Source organism: Nilaparvata lugens, chromosome X, assembly GCF_014356525.2.
Source record: "Nilaparvata lugens isolate BPH chromosome X, ASM1435652v1, whole genome shotgun sequence".
NCBI lineage: Eukaryota > Metazoa > Arthropoda > Insecta > Hemiptera > Delphacidae > Nilaparvata > Nilaparvata lugens.
The window spans coordinates 90204680-90226947 of record NC_052518.1 but is presented as its reverse complement, the minus strand read 5'-3'; the positions used below and the strand labels follow the sequence as shown (position 1 = coordinate 90226947).

The 22268-nt window shown below is 36.0% G+C and overlaps 1 long non-coding RNA gene across 1 annotated transcript; it reads right to left on the bottom strand.

The window, feature by feature from the left end:
- Positions 1–4863: 4863 nt before the first annotated feature.
- Positions 4864–7159, bottom strand: LOC120354817. The gene is made up of 3 exons (XR_005573209.1): positions 7141–7159; positions 5908–6108; positions 4864–5425 (listed from the first exon to the last, which is right to left on the bottom strand). It is a non-coding gene; the product is annotated as an uncharacterized LOC120354817 (long non-coding RNA).
- Positions 7160–22268: the final 15109 nt, after the last annotated feature.

Genomic DNA, 22268 nt, shown 5'->3' with positions numbered 1-22268 from the left:
TTCTCCGTTTAGATCTCGCAAGCTATACGTTACAGGTTGAGAAGGAAATATAGAATGAATTACAAAATACTCTGCGCTCCAGTTTATGTTATAAGATTTATCGAAAAGAACCCTTTTCTTTGAGATTCGTACAACATCTCCTAGCTTAAATTTCGGTTTTGAATTTTTCAATTTATATCGTCTATTGAATGCAGAATTCAATGACATTAAAACATGATTACGATCTTTTTTCGTCACATCTTTAGGTTTCATTCTAATGGATGAATGCATTGTTGCATTATAATCTCGAACTAATCTGTCTAGTTGTGATGACCAGTTTTTGGTTCCATGTTCAGTTAAATATCTATAAATTTTTGCTTTAAGTGTTCTATTAAACCTTTCAACTATGGAGGCTTTCTTATCAGTAAAAACATGATAATGTTTAATACTATATCTATCTAATAATGCTTTAACTTTTAAATTAAAGAATTCTGTTCCTTGATCTGTTTGGAACAGCTTAACTCCTTTATTTTTAGAAATAATTGGCTCGAGAGCGTTAAATACAGATTGGCTTGTCTTGTCTTTTAATGGTACACAATATGCAAATTTTGAAAAACAATTAATAACAGCTAAGATATATTTGTAACCCTTATTAAAACGTGATAAACTTGTCATCTCAATGAGATCGGCTTGAAGCAAGTCTTTTTCACTTTTCAACTCATATTTGCGAGTGGGATAGTTCACACGCGGCACGCTATGAAGCTCTAAAGCTAACTTAGATCTAATAATATTCATGATATTTACAACAGTCAAATCAAAATCAGTGGTGTTGGATGGTTGTCATGGCACATACTGATCAATCACTTAGAGTGTTGAGACTATAATGACCGAAAGGGAGAGTATCAACACCATTCTCAGCAATATACCTCTTATCATCATAAGGGCTCAAACAGATTTTTGCGCATTCAACCTGGTACATGGTGTGATTATACGATCTTAACATATTAAATTTTTCTACATGTTCACTACGTTCAAACAATGATTTCATATATAAATTAAAATTAAGCTTTCTACATTTTACTCCGCTCTGTACACCCTTTGCTATACATTTATTTACAAGTTCTTCATTCTCGTTACAAACTAAATATGAGTAAAGTTTGGATCTAAGTCCGAGAAATCTATGGACAGGCTTTGACCCGGTCTCATCCTTGAACTTTCCTACAACTTTATTCCTCTCCATGGAAAAGCAAGGGTGGGAAGGTGGATAGTTAGAAGTATCGAAAAGGGTCAAATTTTCTCTAATCAACTGATACACATCTTCGACTTTAAGGTTTAGAAGAAAACTGTCGGTGTCAGTCATGCACAATTCTATACGATCCCACGGTATAATTTTTTGTAATTTACAATAGAAAAAATCGTACATATGGAATTTACTCAACTCCAGTACACTGAAGCCGGAATAGACAGGCTTGTTCATTTTAAGTTCCAACTTACGAGAGAAAACCGCGATCACGTTCGGACTAATTATTTGCCAGCGTTTACATAGCGGGTTTGAAATGTACTTATCTAACCGTTTTTCATCCGTGATAATTTTAACATTCATTTGCTTACGACTACTCTGAATTGTCTTGCCAAATATCAGATTGCAACAGGCCTTAAAGAAGGATATTTCAAATTTATTTTTCGCGTTCTGTCTATTCCGGATATTGAAGTCGATGTAGCTTTTCAGCCAGGGAGATTGGGAAAAGCTAATGACGCGATGCACTTTCAATAATTTCAAACCGAGCTGGAGGTAGAGCTTTAAATTGACATAGTGAACAATGTACTTTTCACGGTCGAAAAGTGTGTTCATGAGCTTTTTGGTTCCAGTTTGACCGTTCTCATTTGTTTGGTAGTTCGACAGCAATTCGCGCGGGGGCGTTTGGTGGAGAGGAGCGAGGGGGAAGCTCGCATGCTTATCATGCAACTCTTGGGGGTACTTGAGATCGCATTCTATTATATACCCGGTTTCTGAATTGCTGTCCAAATTCGCGAAATCAAGGCTGGAAATTTCTTCCTCTGAGAGGAATTTGAAATTTCCAACAGGCAAGCTTCGGCTCATAGCTTCCGAGTATAAACTGTTTGCATCGATATAAAGCAGATAATTAGACGGTTTTGAAGGATCGTATGTTTCGGGTAGATGTTTGTTATTCGCCTCACAATAACGTTTACCGATAAATGAGACCCCGCCTCTCATTCCCGCCTCAAACATAAGATGCATGTCCGGATCTGTTAGTAATTCCAGTTCGACTTTAGTGTGTTTCAGCATGCAATTCCAGGTGAAGTGCGCGAGGGAAACAAAATGGGTCACATCGAGGCCATATGAGCTAAAAAGCGTAGACCTCATGGATTCAAAAACTACCGCTAATAGCATTACGTCCAAACATAAATAAAAATCGTGATATTCACCCAGATTTTTCAGCTTGAATGTTGAGAACACTCTTTGCGCATGCTCATATTCTTCGCGAGACAGAGGTGTATCAGTTAAGTCGTTATGAAAACATTCGATGGGAGGAAGCGATGTTTCCGCGAATTTTTCGGGACAGCTCATGTACGAGTAGGGATATACTCCTTTTTTCAACAAGAGCTGTCTGTGTTCGCGAGGTGGATCATCAAACACCGAAAATAATCGTTCGAACTTCTTTTCCATATCTGTACTCTCTACCAAATTACGCACCAATACTTCCAAGGATTCAGACATAAACTTGTAGGAATCTAAAAATTTAATTTTGCCTACTGAAAGTGTCAAAAATCTCTCTGACGTATTTGCGATGCAGGAAATTTCTTTTTTACATTTACCGAGCGATTTTAGAATAAAATGCGAATCAAAACCGGAGAAATTATGAAAATAACACGATATGTACTCCGGAGTACGAGCTGTTAAATTACAAGAAACATGTGCCGCACACAAGTAATTACCGGTTTCATGCGCGTGGTGACGACATTTAATATCGCTGTCTAAAAACGGTTCAGCACAAAGCCCGCAGTTTACTGAATTTTGAAATTCACGCTCTTGACTCTCGGATAAAGCTTGCATCGGAATTTCTCGTTTCATATCCTCATACAAAATGTCACCGAGATCTGTAATTTCCTGAAGAAATTTCTCCATGATTTTTTCGTCTAAACTACTCGATCTATGGAGTACAGGTCCGTGAGCGATTTCGCCGTTAACATCGATAACAACGAAACAATACCCGCAGGGAATATGTCGCGCCGTTTTCTTTGTGTAACTACGAGTAATTTCATCAGAATCGGAATCATCATCATCATCATTATCGATATTAACAACGTATGTTTCTAAATCCGCGTAAATGGTGTACTTTTTCTTCAACGTCGCGCCTAGTTTCTTGAATTTTATTGTCTCTCCGCGTTTAGGATATGAAACGCGCTGAGATTCAAACTTGGAACAAAGTTCCACATGTTTCAACAAATTTGCTTTACCATCACAATTCTTAGATTTCTTCGATGTGAACCGGTGAAAACAAAAATTACAAACATGTACTTGACCGTGGCATTTTGAAAGGTGGGAGAGAAGACGAGATAGCCCGTTTTTCCCGTTCGCGGTATTTACTAAACAGAAATGAGTTTTTCCTGCATCGCCTTTTAGCATTAAAAGATTAATTTGGTGTTTACGCGTGCGGAAAATGCTTGTACGGAAGGGGAAAAACTTTTTGTTGTCGTATGCGATGACGTGAATTGCAATGTCCGGATTGAGTATTTCAAATTTCTTAATATCGCGTGTCGTCACCGGGAAATTTACACCTCGCGTATTAAGTGTGTGAGCAAACTTGCTCAAATACTTTACACTTAAGTCCGAGTTCCTTGGCTTCTGATGGAAATACGCGAGGACTGACCATAAAAAGCATTTTTCGTCAGAGAGATTTTTCACATTTATAATACATTTTTTGTTTTTCAAAAACTGGGGTGTTTGAATGAAACTGGATGTGTATATAGGATTAAATTTAATCACATTCACATCCAGTGATTCAATTTTCTTTAGCACCCATCCACTGCCGTGTCTTACAAAATTTTCAAAAGATGAGAGGATTTTTCTCACGGCTAACATGAAATGCTCATTAAACTCTTCATAGTTCTCAAGCACATTTAGTGCTATGTTGGAGTAACTATGTAGATTTATTAGAGATGAGACAGAGTCACCAACCTGCTTGTCATCCATCACCACTAATTTATACAGCAAAACATTGAGGACGATGAACCATTTAACATTGCCATCATAGCGTGCGGCATGTTCCCTAATTATATCGAAAACTCGACGTTTCGAGCTCTCGAGCACGCTGGTGATGTCGATATCCTCCTCATCGAGGGTGATGCGATGACGGGCTGCTGCGGAATTGATACCACGAAGTCTGCGTTCCCTCGGCATGATTCTGAAAAACAAAACGATCAGGATGAGATAGAGTACAACAACATGTTTAGTTGTGAATTGTCATTGGTAGAAGAAGGGTGTGTGAAAATGATATCTCAAGATCACATAATGTTGCATGAAAGATTAAGATTATTATCTTTTGATAAAAGATGGTTGAAATCTTCTCCGCATTTGTCCGCGGAAAACATGGCGAAAGAGGGATTTATATTCTCATCTCCACCAGACATTGTGCGATGTGTATTTTGTTCAATTTATTTGGGAAAATGGGAAGAAAGTGACATACCAGCAATAGAACATGCAAGGTACAGTCCAAACTGTAGAAGGAAAGATAATATAACAATTGAAGAGGAGAATTACGATAATAATATTCTACGATTATATGAAGAAAGATATTCAACTTTTAATTGTGTAGAAGATTCATCCGTCCAAGGAGAGTACTTTGAAAAACTACCTCCACACCATCTACATTGTGACTTTTGTAAATCATTACGCAATAAAGCAGAGTATTTTGCGAGAAATGGTTATTTCTTACATAAAAATCCATTATATCTGCAATGTGTCTATTGTAAATATATTATCGGTGAACCAACTGAAAAAGTAATTCATTTACCGTTTTGTTTATACGATGAGTGTGAGAAAGAAGAGCGGGGCTTGGATGTTCCGGATATATCATATTCTAAAGATAAATCGCATGCATGCAGTATATTGTAGAAGGTTTTTTCTCCTCGGAGGAGAAAACCTGTCCTCGGAGGAGAAAACCTCTCCTCGGAGGACTATTTTCCTCCTCAGAGGATAAAATCAAAGTAAAACTGTACTTACATGTAGTGCTTGATGTTGCGTGAATCTCCTCGAGTGTAGATAGCAGGATACAGGTGTAGATAGCAGGATACAGGTGTAGATGATTATGCTATGATTGATTCCTCTCAGGTGACCGTCCTTTGATTCCTCTCAGCTGTGTTGTCTCGACGAGAGCTCAACTGGTTATGAGGTTCGGAACTCGAGTTGAGAGGTGAGAAAATGCTGTGAAAAACAATGAAATATTTAATAACTGAATCGAGAAATGCTATTCCTCTATGTTGTGAAATATTTAATAACTGAATCGAGAATGCTATTCCTCTATGGGTTGAAATATTTATTAGAAATAGAGTGCTATAAAGTACAATAAATTATCGGTAGAGTGTGCTTTTCATAATAATAATAATAAGCTAGAGCAAGGTAATCTGTTGGTAGTCATCTTGTCTTTGCTGATACAACATCAAGCTAGTGTACTGAGATGGATAATGTGTTTGGTGTGGAGTCTGAGTTAAAGTCTTCAGATTTGTTCGTTCAATTCATTATAGATAGACATTTTAATCAATTAAGTGAATACCATTCTGTTCCTTTAGAAAAAATGAGATATCATTTCTCCTCGGAGGAGAAAACCTGTCCTCGGAGGAGAAAACCTCTCCTCGGAGGACTATTTTCCTCCTCAGAGGATAAAATCAAAGTAAAACTGTACTTACATGTAGTGCTTGATGTTGCGTGAATCTCCTCGAGTGTAGATAGCAGGATACAGGTGTAGATAGCAGGATACAGGTGTAGATGATTATGCTATGATTGATTCCTCTCAGGTGACCACCCTATGATTCCTCTCAGCTGTGTTGTCTCGACGAGAGCTCAACTGGTTATGAGGTTCGGAACTCGAGTTGAGAGGTGAGAAAATGCTGTGAAAAACAATGAAATATTTAATAACTGAATCGAGAAATGCTATTCCTCTATGTTGTGAAATATTTAATAACTGAATCGAGAATGCTATTCCCCTATGGTGTGAAATAGAGTGCTATAAAGTACAATAAATTATCGGTAGAGTGTGCTTTTCATAATAATAATAATAATAGTAAGCTGGAGCAAGGTACTCTCTTAGTTGCGATCTTCTCTTTGCTGATACAACATCAAGCTAGTGTACTGAGATGGATAATGAGGAGAACAAGTCTTCAGATTCGAGCGTACAATTCATTATAGATAGACATTTTAATCGATTAAGTGAATACCATTCTGTTCCTTTAGAAAAAATGAGATATCAATATAAATTAAGTGAACTCTTGGACACGCACCTAGATATATTGGCACAGTTAGCAGAAAAAGGATGGACAAATCTACAATATTTAACTTTTGTGAGAGACTATGAAAAATTAGGAGTTTGCCATAGTGATAACTATAATCATATTCTTGTTTGTGATTTATACGGTTCATCATATGATAAATTCTGGGCCGATGGTGACTTCCCCGATTCGTGGAGATGTCCATGTGGGCATCTTAAAGACTCTATCGATAAAATTAAAAAAGTTATAATAGAAAACAATGCTCATTTAACAGAAGAACAATTAAATCAAGTTATCTGGAATTTTTTTCGAGATTCTGCAGATGAGACAGGCTTAGAACAGGATTGACAAAGAAAGTTCAAAATCAAGTATGTGTCCAATATTGTAAATAAATGAAATGCAAAAACTTTGCTACAGTTAAAATATTAAAATGTCATATTGATGATAGAAAACGCTGACAAGATTCATGTTTGAAAAATGAGATGCTCTTACTTTGATGTTGAAGGATCTAACATTGATTTGAATTAAAATTAGAATCATGGGTTTTATTGGAGATTTCTAGCAATGTCTCATGCTAAGTTCTAGACGAGATTTTTTTTTCGTCTTCTAACACATGGATGCTATTCGAAAAATGATCGTGTGTGGGATACTTACAATCTGATAACGATCTGGGAGCACGTGTTGTTGGGGAGAAATTCGAATTTTTTTTTTTTTCGCCTTGTACCACGCTCTCGCTCGCACGTGCCTGGAACAGAGAGAGAAACGTATGCTATATAAACAGAAGTGATGAGAGGAAAATGTAGGGAGAGGAAAATGATGAGAGGAAGAAGCAGATGAAGAGGAAGTTGGTGTTTGGGGCACGAGCCTGAGGTTGGCGGGGGAGAGGAGGAGGAGTCAATCTGCTCACAAACAAAGGTCAGTTTCAACAAATATTATTAACTTGTATGTGTACAGATTTTTTATAAAACAATCGATCATTGGAAAAAAAAAATCTGTACACATACAAGTCTTTGATTATTATTATTTGATAGCAAAGAATTATTGTTTAAAGTAATCACTCATGCATAAATTATTTGATCACGGAAAATATTATTTGAACTGATTAGAGATACAATTGGATTACAAGATATTAGTGTTAAAAGTAATCGCTCATGCATAAATTATTTGATAGCAAGGAAATATTATTTGAACTGATTAGAGATACAATTGAATTACAAGATATTAGTGTTAAAAGTAATCGCTCATGCATAAATTATTTGATAGCAAGGAAATATTATTTGAACTGATTGGAGATACAATTGGATTACAAGATATTAGTGTTAAAAGTAATCGCTTATGCATAAATTATTTGATCTGAATATTATTTGAACTGATTAGAGATACAATTGGATTACAAGATATTAGTGTTAAAAGTAATCGCTCATGCATAAATTATTTGATAGCAAGGAAATATTATTTGAACTGATTAGAGATACAATTGAATTACAAGATATTAGTGTTAAAAGTAATCGCTCATGCATAAATTATTTGATAGCAAGGAAATATTATTTGAACTGATTGGAGATACAATTGGATTACAAGATATTAGTGTTAAAAGTAATCGCTTATGCATAAATTATTTGATCTGAATATTATTTGAACTGATTAGAGATACAATTGAATTACAAGATATTAGTGTTGGCAGATTCTGCAATTACTCACTTTGAGATTGTGTAGTGAATCTATTGATCAAGTTCTCTAGTATGATTTGACAAATCTGATCTGATGATAATCTGAAACAAATAAGACACTTATCAAATATTTTTCAACAGAAACGTGCTGCAGTGGAGAACAAGTCATCACTTGTCACCCTGATGAAGGAAGTGCAGAGGGCAGAGGAGGATGAGAGGAGGGAGATGGACTCTGTTCAACTCATCAATCAGTCTGCACCCAAACCCTGGGTGCCACTGAGAGAGTTGAAAGAGGATGTACCCTACCCCATTATCAGCGTAAGGGAGCATACCAATAAACACGGTCGGCGTGTAATTTTAAAAATAAGGAATGCAGGAAGCAAATCTACCTCAAAGATTTGCTTCCTGCATTAGCAGAGAAAAAATAGAACATTTTAACATCAACTGTAAAAATTATGTGTTGCTAGTAACACATAAGTCGGTAAATTGGTCGGATATAAAAATTGTTATTGCTTAACAATTTTTATATCTGTATACATATGACCTATGTGTTACGAATTGTATGTATGTGTGAATAGTTGAATAAAATGTGTGCATATTTGATAAAAAATTGTTTTCAATTCTTACCTGTTGTTGACGATGTTGATAAGTTTGTAATGAATATCACACAGAAGAAGAAGAAATGCTTCAGCTGCTCTGTTGTGAATGATAATTTAAATAAGGTGAGCAGGTCTTTTATAGTTTGTTGTGAGCATGCTCAGTAGAGTTACCGCTAGAGGCACGCAGCTGTGCAGGGAAGCGCTGGCAGCTTCTCGCCCCCTCCTTCTCGTGCTCCCACAGATGTGGGTGGGCGCACCTCCCCCTTTTCAAATCACATTCACCTTTTCAGATTCTTATCTATATTCTTATCATTCAAGCAATGTTATAAGCACATAGCAATCTGATACATGCATAAATCTTGTAAAAGGTTGACATATTATGAGAGAGAGTGAACGATTTGTTGTTTCAGTCTACACCTCCGTGATTGATTGTATAAACACTTGTGTGAGAGAGAGAAGTACAGACCTATAGTTTTCACCCCAGACATTTTTGACTATATCGATAAATCTTGAAGAAGGTTGTGTGAAGTAACTTTAACGACTAAACACTTGTCACATAAATCGATTTTTTCATGCAACGGTTTTCGATGTAGGAGTTAATGGGGTTAGCAAGGGACCTCACAGGGAGCAGAGTAATATGGATTCACTTTAATCTGTCACCAAGGGAATTTTTTCCCTCTCATCTATACTGGGAGAGAATTTCTCAATTGATTCTTATCTCCTTTCGGAAAGGGTGCGGGAAAGAGATGGCAGTAGTAAAAGAAGGAGATCTCTATCTCTTGAGCCTGTCATCAATCCATTGGAGCGAAATGGATTCACTTCAGTCTATCAGTATAGCATTAGATGTAGAAATATGAATTCGCTTTAATCTGTCACCAAAGGAATTTCTCAAAGTGAGTCTGCCATTAGAGCGAAATGGATTCACTTCAATTTGTCACTATAGCATTAGATGTAGAAATATGAATTCACTTTAATTTGACACCAAAGGAATTTTTCCCTCTCAAAGAGATTTTTTCCCCCACATCTTTAGGATTCACCTCAATCTGTCAGCATAGCATTAGATGTAGAAATATGAATTCACTTCAATTTGACAGTAGAGAGAGAGGGAATTTTTCCTCCTAAAAGGGAAATTTTTTTTTCCCTCACCTGGAGAGAGAGAGAGAGATATCTTACCCCCCTCACCTCCACTGGACAGGGGGAAGGGGAAATCTATTTTTAGAAAGAGAGAGAAAGATATATCTCCCTCTCTCTCTCTATCCCCCTCACCTCCACTGGACAGGGGGAAGGGGAAATCTATTTTTAGAAAGAGAGAGAAAGATATCTCTCTCTCTCTCTCTCTCCCCCTCACCTCCACTGGACAGGGGGAAGGGGAAATCTATTTTTAGAACACCCCCCGCCCTACTGGCGGGGGGAAGGGGAGGAGGGATGGACGAGGGGGGAGAGGGGGGAGGGGGATCTCGAGCAAAAAAGTCCGTCTCAAATCTTGAACCATCTCTACTTTTGTCTTCTCCAATTTACTTCGAAGCAAGTAGTTTTAAAGAACAATGTGACGAATAATTATGGTAGCCACATTCATTGCGAATCCATTGATGCATATTGTTATGTATTTGCGATTCAAGTTGACGCTGTGGAAGGGGAAACAGCCAACGCGGCTGACTCCCTTCACCATAGTAAACAGAATAATACAGTATGGCACTCGAGACAATCAATTTTGTCTATTGTTTTGACATGCGCTGTATATAGATTTTCACTTTTCAATACTCTTGAAAAATATTACAATTTTCTTGATTTAACCATGCTCATGATAAAAATCAGGATTTCGTAGTTTTCTCACAGAATTTATTATATTAATTTGAAGTGTGCCTTCTCCATACGAGTCAGAGGTAACACAATTTGATAACTCTAGTTTCAGATATTGATGTTTTTCAACGAAGTTTCATGATATATTATGTGTCCGACTCTTCATCTTATCCTTATTTTGTGAAAAATGAAGATTCAAAATTTATTTTCGTAGCTTTTCTTGTGTTTTAACTTGTTTCATCACTCTTTATAATTTAAACACTTGATAATGGAATGAATATCATCAGATCACGTGAACAAAAAAGTTTTCAAGCTGAAAGTAGATTAATTTGTTGCACATTCGGTTCAAATATTAACAAAAGTTACCGAATATTATCACATATTGTGAGAACGAATTATTCTGAAGCTTACTATTCTCACTGAACATGAAGAGGCAATACCAAGCCAGAATCGCAGTTCCGTTCAAATCATTATTATCAGAGCTTTCAAATTGATGCTATGTAACTATGGATGTTATCCCCATCTCACAATTTCCCTATTTATCCTTATCCTGATTCAGAATAAAGTAGTTGATCTCTATAATCACAAAAATCAATGTACAGTACCTATAATAAATAGTAAAAATAACAAAATTTCTAGTAATAATGAAACTTTTCCTAGGTATGAATTTCAAGGCTCATAAAATGACTTTTTCTCAATCACAGGCAGAAATTCCAATGATTATCATAATTTAATGAAAATTGTTCATATTGTACATTGTTCGACGTAGGATAAGCTACATCTTTAAGGTAACCAACGTATTTAGGATTATCATGTTTATGAATGAAAGCGAGACTGTGATAGAAGATTGGTCAAACTGAAATATAAACATTATAGACAATCCATATTTCTGATCAACTATAATTATAAAATAATGATAGTATCAAGCCGTAATGAATTGAGCAACTGAATTTCAAAGTTACTATCCACTGTTCAAATCGCACTGTGATTTCCTTTTACTTCCAAATCGATTGAATTGCCTCACTCTTCAACGTAACACTTATTGAAAAAAAAACCAGTGGAATGTGAACGTCATCCAAATAGCATTTGAATTTCAATTTTCAGATCATGAAATTCATAAAAAACTAATTCTTGAGAGAATAGTGATGAATTGCAAACAGTGCAAGTAACATTGATAGAAAGCGATACAATGAAAGTCAACATCGATTAATTTAATATTGGACTTATCAAATTTATAAAGCTTATAAAATGTAAAACCAACATTTTAAATTTTCTCTACTGGAGCAAAACATCGATAGAAAATAAAGAAGAGTGTACTAGAATTCACTTGAACTAACTCATCAGTTCAACCCTTCAATGATCACAATGAACTAGAATGGTATAAAAACCATGGAATTGATAATCAGGTACATTTTTCAAATAGCTCCACCCAACTAAATCTGTGAATGCTAAGTCATAAGAAATCATGTTCAATAGATTCAATTTGAATGCTTCAAATAGAAAATGATCTATTCTTTTGGTGCCCTAATCAAAATCAATTTCAATAAACATTAATCGACATAAAGAAAAGCTTCTGCCAACCTAGTATAGTGAATGACAAGATGCGAGTGGAGGTGAAAAATCGATATGTTAACAAAAATAATAGAAGATGATGAATCGTCTTTCAATTAATCTTATACGGTAGGGTACTTTGTGGTTAATAATGTGAAACACTTTCATGATTTTCCTACCTTTTATGCATGCTTACTCTTCCTTAATTTGTATGTTTGCATGGCTTTCATCTTTAGAATCTACTGAATTTTCATATTGGACTGTCTAAATAATCTAGATTCAACTAGTAAGAACGGAAGATAAGCTACTTTACAGAGATAATCATAGAAAGTTTCGACTCAACAAGCCCAATGTATAATTTTTTTTATGCCTCAGCCGTCATATATATTTAATATATTTAGCTCAACTGAAGGTATATTATCAACCTGGCTTGAAGAATATTAACTGTAGAAATCTGCAAACACTGCACGCTTTGATTTTTCAGGAAATTGCCACTGTTAACACTATTGTAATCTATGATTTATCTCAGTTTTTGACATAGCTTATGATAAATTTCAGCATAGAATTATGATCATACACACATATTTTAAATATGTATTATATTATGTGATAGTATGAATATTTTATCGGTTGCAAACAATATCTTTGTCTGTCATAGAATGCATGATTTAGCACATCTATAACAACAAAATGATTTTAGAGAATTAAAATGTGAAAAATTAGTTTCATCGCATGTCAAAACAATAGACAAAATTGATTGTTTCGAGCGCCATATTGCGAATAAGATGCAACTTAGAAAGCATTAGGCCTACTACTGTATTTTACTGTTTACTATGGTGAAGAGAGTCAGCCACGCCATAACTGTCGACTGTTTCCCCTTCCACAGCGTCAAATCGAATCGCAAATGAATAACAATATACATCAATGGATTCGCAATGAATGTGGCTACATTAATTATTTGTCCAATTTTCTTTAGATTATTTGCTTCGAAGTTAATCGGAGAAATCAAAAATCAAATCGAAAAACCCCCAAATTTTCACATATTATATATATTATTTTATCAAGGAAACTGTTTGATTTATTGAGGAAATGAATACGACTAATATTTTAGTCCATAATGTAACGGATCGAATGACATATGATAGATTTTTTTCCGATTGATTGTTACAGAGATAATTGATTTCCAGTTTGCTGTTTACTATGGCTAAGAGAGTAAGCCGCGCCTTTCCGCGTCGACTGTTTCCCCTTCCACAGCGTCAAATTGATTCGCAAATACATAACAATATACATCAATGGATTTGCAATGAGAGTGGCTACATTAATATTTGGCTCATTTTTCTTTAAAACTACTTGTTTCGAGGTTAATCGGAGAAAACAAAAAAATCAAATCACAAACCCCCTCAATTTTTACATATATATTATTTCATCAAGAAAACTGTAAATTTTATTGAAAAAATGAATATAACTAATAATGTAGTCCATAATGTAACGAATCGAATGGCATATAATATAGCTGTTTCCGATCAATGGGTACAGAGATAATTGATTTCCCGTGTTTACCTGCATTTTTCATGTTTTAGGGGGTTGGGGCGGAAAGCTCCAAGGGGATTTTTTGGGACTTTTGGGAGAATGACCCTCTGGGAGGGTTCTATCGATGGTGGGAAATTCAGCTTTTATTTAATTTTCGGATCGAAACTGATTTTTTGGACCTTCATTGACTGGGCTATAATGATGATGTGGGTACTTACTTGGCACACTCTTCATCAAAGATGTCTCGTGGCTCTGTTGTTTCCCTGGAACAACGTTGCAATATGCACTCCCTCAACACGGTAACACCAACAAACGTTGGGTTGGGAAGATGATTATGATTAATAGTGATAAGAAAACTATCAAAAGTTCTATTTGCCATAGGAAGTGGCATTGAGGCGCGACTTGCACACTCGCGTACATTACATTTTAAATAGATACGCGTTTGGTCGCTGGAGGTCACCCGATAGAAAAATCCATCGTCATTATGATATAATGTAGTATTGCGGAGCGTTACGATTTCCTTGACCAATTCCATGTCGACTGAATGTGTTTTGTCAACTATTGAACTCGCAACGCAAACGCACAGGTAGCATCCTCGTAGAGGGGAGGCAAACAATACTGAACAAAAATCTATTTTTTCCAGGAAGGGTACAATATGGAAAACACATGTTAAATATTTCCTGCCGCCAAAGTGAAGTACTTTATACCTGGCACTAGAATTTTTAGAAATAGAAGCATTTGGTTAACTTTGGTTTTACGCTTCAGTGAACATAGTCTATGAGCAGGGTAGTTCTACCTGGACACCACCGATGACAAATTGACCGGGCTTTCCAGAAGTACCTAACGGGAAACATTTGCTTTGTTTCATGGAAGCAAGGCATTGTAATACTGAATGAGTAGTCTATTTATAGTTCTATAAAGCAAGGCCTTTTGGTTCTAATACCCGAGACGTCAGTCTGCAGATTGTTGTTATGGAATGCAGAAAACTTCCTTCACCAACCTTAGACAATAAATAATGCTGATTCAAAAGATTGGAAAGATAGCATGCCGCTTCCAAAATCTATGGATATGGTTTATGTACTATATATATATATCTGTGAGTGTAGCGTAAGGGACACACTATTATTCCTCACCCACCATATAGCATATAATATATCGAACTCTGTCACTCCCACTCAACCACATCACTCTCTTACACATACCCTTTCCTTCGGGCTCACTCTCTCTCTCTCACATGATAATGAATTAAAACGCAGATTTCTGTCTTTGACACTAATATCATGCTTTAGTTAGATCAATAATGTTTCAATTGCCATCTAAATCTAGGTGAACCATTTGTAACACATAAACTAATAATTAAAACCATCCTAAATAAACCTTGATTAGTCCCAAACGATATGATTCTCAGTAACTTTAAGGACATGACAATAAGACAATAATTGTGGGTTGGAAACGTAATTTTGAATATTTATTATAATAAAATATAATCCCATTTTTCTGGTGCTCCAAACTCGTTATTTAATAATAAACCTACAGTTTAAGAGCCATCACTGATAAATATGTCACTTAGTATAAATACAGAAGAGCAAAAATCATAAACCTTATTCCGGGACACTTTCTCATTAATTCTTAATTCTCGTATATCCTATGTGTGTGATAAACGAAATTCGAATTTGAAATCACAATTTTTTTTGAAAAACATACAGTTTTGAATTACGTGCTTATTCTACGAAAATTGAAACCCATTTCTTAGCTGGCGTCTAGGAATAAGAAATATATTGACCGATAAATACAAACAATTTGGATGTAGATTAGGCGAATAGGCCTTGTCTAAAGAATTCAGCTTATAGTCTGTTATACAATAAATGAGCAATTCAATTCATAACATCTTAGTAGTCATCTTATGAATAGTGTAATCATTCATCAAATCAGTCTTATCAAGTCATAATTATCATCACCCAGTACAATTGAATAAATTAAGTCATACATTGAAAAAAGACATATACTATTTATAAACTCACAGCACTGAATATCACATTTTCAACAATTTGAAAATTAATTTACGGAACAATAAGCATTTTCATTCAGAATTACATTTAGTGCGTTTTTTAATTTATTCAGAGGCAAGTTTCTTCTAATATAAGATAAAGGCAGATTATTGAACATGGAGTACACTAGATAGGAATAAATTTCAAGCTCTTACTCAATCTGACATTAGGAGTTACAATACTCTAGTAGTCCAGATAACAGTAGACCTCACTGAACATCCTTTGCAATGTGGTAACGAGAATATTCAGCCATCTACTAGAAATGCTATCTACTAGGAATAAAGTCATTGTAATAATATCAGGGCTTTTTTAAAATGTTTGCCAATGGCCCCACTAAGAAATCTGATCAGGCTGGTTGGAGACTTCCAATCAACCATACATTACATTACATTACATTACATCACCAGGGCTACCAGACATTGTTTTGAAGTAGTCGTCAATATACTATATATCATAATGGAAAAAGTAGAACTTTGATATGAAACTAATGAACTCACTCCGCTACAAATAAAATCTATTGGTGTGCTAATCTAAATGTTGCACTACTTCAATCCTGTAAAAATGAATACCGGTATAATACTTATTCTGAATTGATGGAATCCCAAGTCCCATTGCGCTTATGATAATTTTAAATGTTACTTTATTAACTCAGTAAGTTCAGAAAGTTATTGCTCAGTTGAATCAGAGCTACGATTAAAAAGATGATTTGGGAATTATCAAGTGGCACTTTTTGTTTTTCACGGGGATTTTCATTTTGTAACATGTAGAGACGCTTGTTGAACAACAATCTGTTAAATTTTTTATGGGAAAGATTTCATGAGGAAAATGAAGTTTTTCATTGACATTATCATCCGTAACTCGGAACACCATGATAAATCTTGGCATCTAAAGCTGCGTTTACACCAAAGTTATTAACAAAATGTTAATAACTTAATCCTCACAGATTATTATAGATTGAACGGCACATGAAAAACACATATGTTCATCATGTGTATGATAAGTTATGTTCAATCTAATAGAATCTATAGAATCTATTGGTATTGACGCAGCTTTACTCTGTGACTGTCTGAAGTTAATATTATATCAATTTGAATTTACAATAATTTATTATTCGAGACCGCAGCTCGGAAAAAGAAGAGATGATTAGCTCATAATATCGGGGACCGAGCTTCGCTCATGAGTACAAAAGCATAAACAATTTATTACGAAAGAAGGAATTATAATGAAAAACCATTTTGGCCATGTGTTTTTTTAGAAGCGGTGATGAATAGGTCAGTGGTAGGCTATTTGGCTTTTATATATTCCATTTCATATTCATATTGATTATTCTTTCGGGTCGAAGGTTATATATATACGTATTAGATATATTGGAATAGTTATCTTGGAGTTTGGTAGAAATATATTACATTTGCATAGAACTCAATTCATTTATTTAAGTTATCTTCTATCTAATTCTAATAGGTTACTAACCCATCCCTATCTTATATGATAAACCTTCAATCATAATCATATACCTGCATGATTAAAAAACAGCAGACATTCAATTCACTAGAACAAATAATGGAGTGCCTTCAAGTTCAGATGTAGGCAACACGCCTAACTTCTTCCTACATTCGCTACCTTGTTTCTATGACACTGACCTTGCTTCTGTGAAACACCTTGTTCCAGTGGGAACTTGCTTCTGTGAGACTGCCATTTATAGCGCTACTACTTTGGACGGAGACCTTGTCTCTATGAAACTGCTTGTCTCTGTGGGAACTTGTTCCTGTGAGACTGCCATTTATAGAAATACTTGCTCCTGTGAAACTTGTCTCTGTGACACTAATATCGTTCAAAAACACTACTTGTCTCTGTGAGAACTTGTCTCTGTGAAACATCCCCTTTCTTGAAGTCTCTGTTCAAAATGTACTTGTTGACTGCTTGAATCCAATCACTATTGTATGAAAATGTGCATTTGAAAAAATGAAAAAAAGTTACGTTAGTTGTGACCCTTGGGTCCCAGGGACCAAAAGCATCATTTCACGAAAACAACAAGTCACAGAGCACTAACACTCTACATCAAGTTTAAGTGTCTACTAACATGAATTTACATGGGTCACAATATACAGTAAAGTGAACGGAAGAAAAATTATTATAACTAAAAAAAGGATTGCTGGGTCCCTCGGACCCAGGGTCACGACTAGAAGGTTAATATCTCAATGTAACTTAGTAAAAAATCAGCTGTCGTGTTGACTATTCATTGCATGCAATGACGCATGCAATTAATAACGGAAGGTAAACATAGTATTTTCTCTCGACCTTTCTCTGCTTTCAACTTGGGCTGACCTGTTGCCAGTGTGATTAGCTTTTAATGTTAGCATATTTTTGATACACTAACCCCAACAGCCATTAGCCTTTTCCACACCGACATCTTGCCGACACGACATACAGACAGGATTTACTCTCATGGACAGTATGAGACGAGGCTGTGTTCTATAACTGAGCGAAGTCTACTGTCGACAGAACTACTAGTCCAGGATTAAAATGTTGTTTTACCAAAATCATCAAATATTTAATAGTTCAATACAATGATTCATGTACAAATAATGTGAAGCTGACTAGCACTGAGGTAGAATCAATTTAATCTTAAATAATTAGAACAATATATTTCAAGTTGTTAGGCTTCATTTATTCATTCAACACCTATTTTATCATTATGGATTATCAGAACCTATTAGAATTATGTAGATAGCCTCTAATGAATAAATTGAGTTCCATGTAAATGTATCTCTACCTAACTCCAAAATAACGATTTCAATGTGACTTTTAATTGTTCAGGTTAAGGACAAATTCTGATACTGCAGTAAAATTAACTTATACATAATTGATATCAATGTAAGAAAGAACAGATTATATACTTCTAGATGAATGAAACAATATTGGAAAGATGTTATCCAACGGTATTTGAATACAACCCTGACTGTTACTGTATGAGAGTACCACCAGTAATTTATAAGTTTTCAATTCATCATAGTGGTCATAGTGTAATAATTAACGGTTATAATCTTCTCCTATCTATATCTTTTCTTATTATTATTTTTCACCTTCTTCCTCTTCTTCTTCTTCTGTCTCCTTCTTCTATTATCTTCTTCGACTTCTCGCTTGTTCTTCTTCTCCACCAGTCGGCGTCTTCTTCTTCTTCTTCTTCTTCTTCTTCTTGTTATTCTTCTCCTTCTTCTTCTTTTGCTAGCTTTGTCCGGAAACTGATTTCTTTTTGTATTATGGGGTCCCTTTTGTATAAGGTACCAAGAACAAGAACGGCAAGGCCGTTGTGTTCTAATACCCGAGACGTCAGTCTGCAGATTGTTGTTATGGAATGCAGAAAACTTCTTTCACCACCCTTAGACAATAGATGCTGTTTCAAAAGATTGAGCAGATGGGGAGACATGCCGCTTCCAAAATCGATGGATATGGTTTTAGTACTATATTATATATATAGCCTATATATTATATATACCTAAGAGTGTCGCATAAGGGACACACTATGATTCCTCACCCACCATACAGCATAATTATAATATATCGAAATCTCTCACTCCCACTCAACCACATCACTCTCTCAAACATACCCTTTCCTTCGGGCTCTCTCTCTCTCTCTCTCTCTCTCTCTCTCTGAGAGATAAGAGATAGAATGTTAACGGCCTGACGCTATTCATTTCGGCTCCTGTTAGTTTCTCGAGTTTTGCAAGTTTTTGTTATAGTTGAGTTCTGATTTTTGGCTGACCTGTGCAGTGTGTGCTCATCTTCAATCACTACAAATTTCAAATTCTCATCTTGAGTGGTTGCTGTTATTTCAACAATTTATTTTGATCATGCCTAATTCTTCGCCAGCAGTGCTAAGGAGCAAGCTAACCAAGGTCGCAACCGGCAGCGATAAGGGTTCGGCATCAAGCGATCGCCCGTCGTCCGCATCATCCTCGTCATCAACCAAGGGGGAGGGGTGGCCGGCTGATAAAGGTATGCTTAAACAATTTGTAGCCGAACTCTTGTCAGATAACAAGTTCCTTGACAGTCTCGTTGACCGTGTTGTGATAAAACTAAATGATACTCTCGATGAACTGATTAAAGCACGTATCCAGAGCGAGTACGAACCGCGTTTGTCAGCGATGGAGAAAAGAATCGACTCATTAGAGGCGGAAATACAGGACATCAATAAAAAGGCAGCATCTCGATCCGAATCGTATGAGCGCAAGTTAGACGCTCAAGAACAGTATCAACGGCGTAATAATGTTCGAATATTTGGCCTGCTGGAGACTAAAGGAGAAAATATCACCGAAATTGTAACAAAACTATGTGGTGAAAGATTAAAAATTGCGGTGGATGCAGCGCAGATCGACCGCTGCCATAGAGTGGGACGTCTTCCGGGAGCTGGAGTGACTCAGACGAGACCACGAGCTGTTATCGTCAAATTCGTGAGCTACCAGACCCGGCGCTCGGTGTTATCGGCGAGGAGGCAGCTCAAGGGTTCTGATGTCACCATAAGAGAGGACCTTACTAGACGAAGACATGCTCACTTCTGCGAGGTTGCCGCCAGAGTGGGTATCCGGAATGCGTGGACGGTCGACGGCAGAGTGATGTGGCGCGAGGGTGACAGAATCCATTCCAGTGAGTCGTGAGCAACAATATTGTATCTATTCTGTTTGCATTTCAGCTTGGACTAAAACTCTGAATTGAGAATTACCTAAAAGAACAATTTTTTATATAGGCTACATATATTTTTTTCCATTTATTATACAGTACATTTAATCATTTCACCCAATTGACAGTTCAATATTATTATTGCAGTTAATAATATTCAGTAAATTATTGCTTATTTCAGCTGATTATTACGGTTAATTCAGATCACTTCTATAATTCAATTTAACTGATGAGAGACATTCATCCACTTAATTTCATTCAATTAGTCATTAATTATTTTTATTTCATAGTTCTTTTAACTCTTTTAATTTCTCTTCATTGTCAGTCAGCTGGTTGGATGAAGTCTGAGTCGGTATAGCGTTTCTTATCAGCAAAACCTTCCATTCAGTCAAATCCATAGTATATAATTATTGTCTTGACGCTACTTTTGCATTATCTGTATTTCTGTGTGTGAATGAAGAGTAGAATCTCACGTGTTCTTGTGATTGTGATCTGGTTGTCTTTCTCATCCCGTTATCTTGACTACGCCTCACTTATATGTTGCCTCCGTTCTCTGTTCTAATTCTTCATAATTCGGTAGGGTTTATCACTTAGTCAACATAAAGTTACAAGATAACATTATTTTCTTTCCTATTATTATCGACTATTTACTCCTTTTATTATTATTTTACTTATATATATATATATATATATATATATATATTTTTTTTTTAAGTAATCTTCTCATTTTTCTGTCTCACAATGTAAATAAGTTATCGCTCATACCTATATTATCAGCATGCAGTTCATTGCCTTATATATATTTTTTTTTCTCTAATTCTCTACCTAATTACAGTATCTTGATTGAGTTATCAGCCTTCTGCTTCTTTTTTCTTCTATCAATATTCGTTATTCTTGTAGTAGTTATATTATATGCATTAACTGTATTAGTATGTTATAATTATCAATGGAGCCGAACCGCCTAGGCCATTTAATATAGCGTTATCTTATCGTTTCATAGCGCTTGACTTCTTCACTTGATTATTTCTTCTTCTATCTCTTATGATTCCTATATTTCTTCTATTATTTCCTTCTTTGTGTGTGTGTTTCAGTATGAATGTGATAAGTGTATCTTTTTTAGCTTCTCATTGTTTCGCCGATTCACCCCTCTGTTCTGCCTTGCAGCTTCGTCACAGCCACCTTGTCTATGCAGCAGGATGACGATGCGGCCGCGCTGAGTGTCGGCGGTTCCCTCAAGCGGGCATTCTCTCCTTTCCCGGATCGACTTAAGATCGCTCATGTTAATGCGCAATCCCTTCTCTGTCATATAGATGAATTTAGGCACACTTTCGAGGGCAAAGATTGTGACGTCATTCTTATATCCGAGACCTGGTTGAAACCGACAATCCCTAATCGACTTGTTGCACTCCAGGATTATGTGCTCATTCGGAATGACCGGTTACACAAGAATGGGGGAGGGGTTGCTGCATTTGTCAAGCGTTCTCTGCTGCCTGTTCATAAGTTTTCCTCTGATACCTCCCGTGCAGCTAGACCTGAATACATGTTTATTGAGGTTAAGTGTAACGGAGTTAAAATGTTAATAGCAGTTTGCTACAGGCCGCCTCATATTGGGTATATGTCAGAATTTGAGGAAGCACTACTTGAGCTGATGGTGCCCTATGAACATGTGGCTATCATGGGTGACTTCAATACTGACTTACTTGGACCTGATACTCATGACAAAATACAACTGACCACTATGTTTTTTGCGAATGGTATGACCTTGCTGCCTCTCCAAGCTACGCACCATACATCCACTTCGGACACATTGCTTGATCTTATTGCAGTTGCCGATGTGAGAGCAGCTGTGTGCCATGGGCAGATCCCCTTTCCAGGCCTTTCTGCACATGATATGATATTCCTAGTTT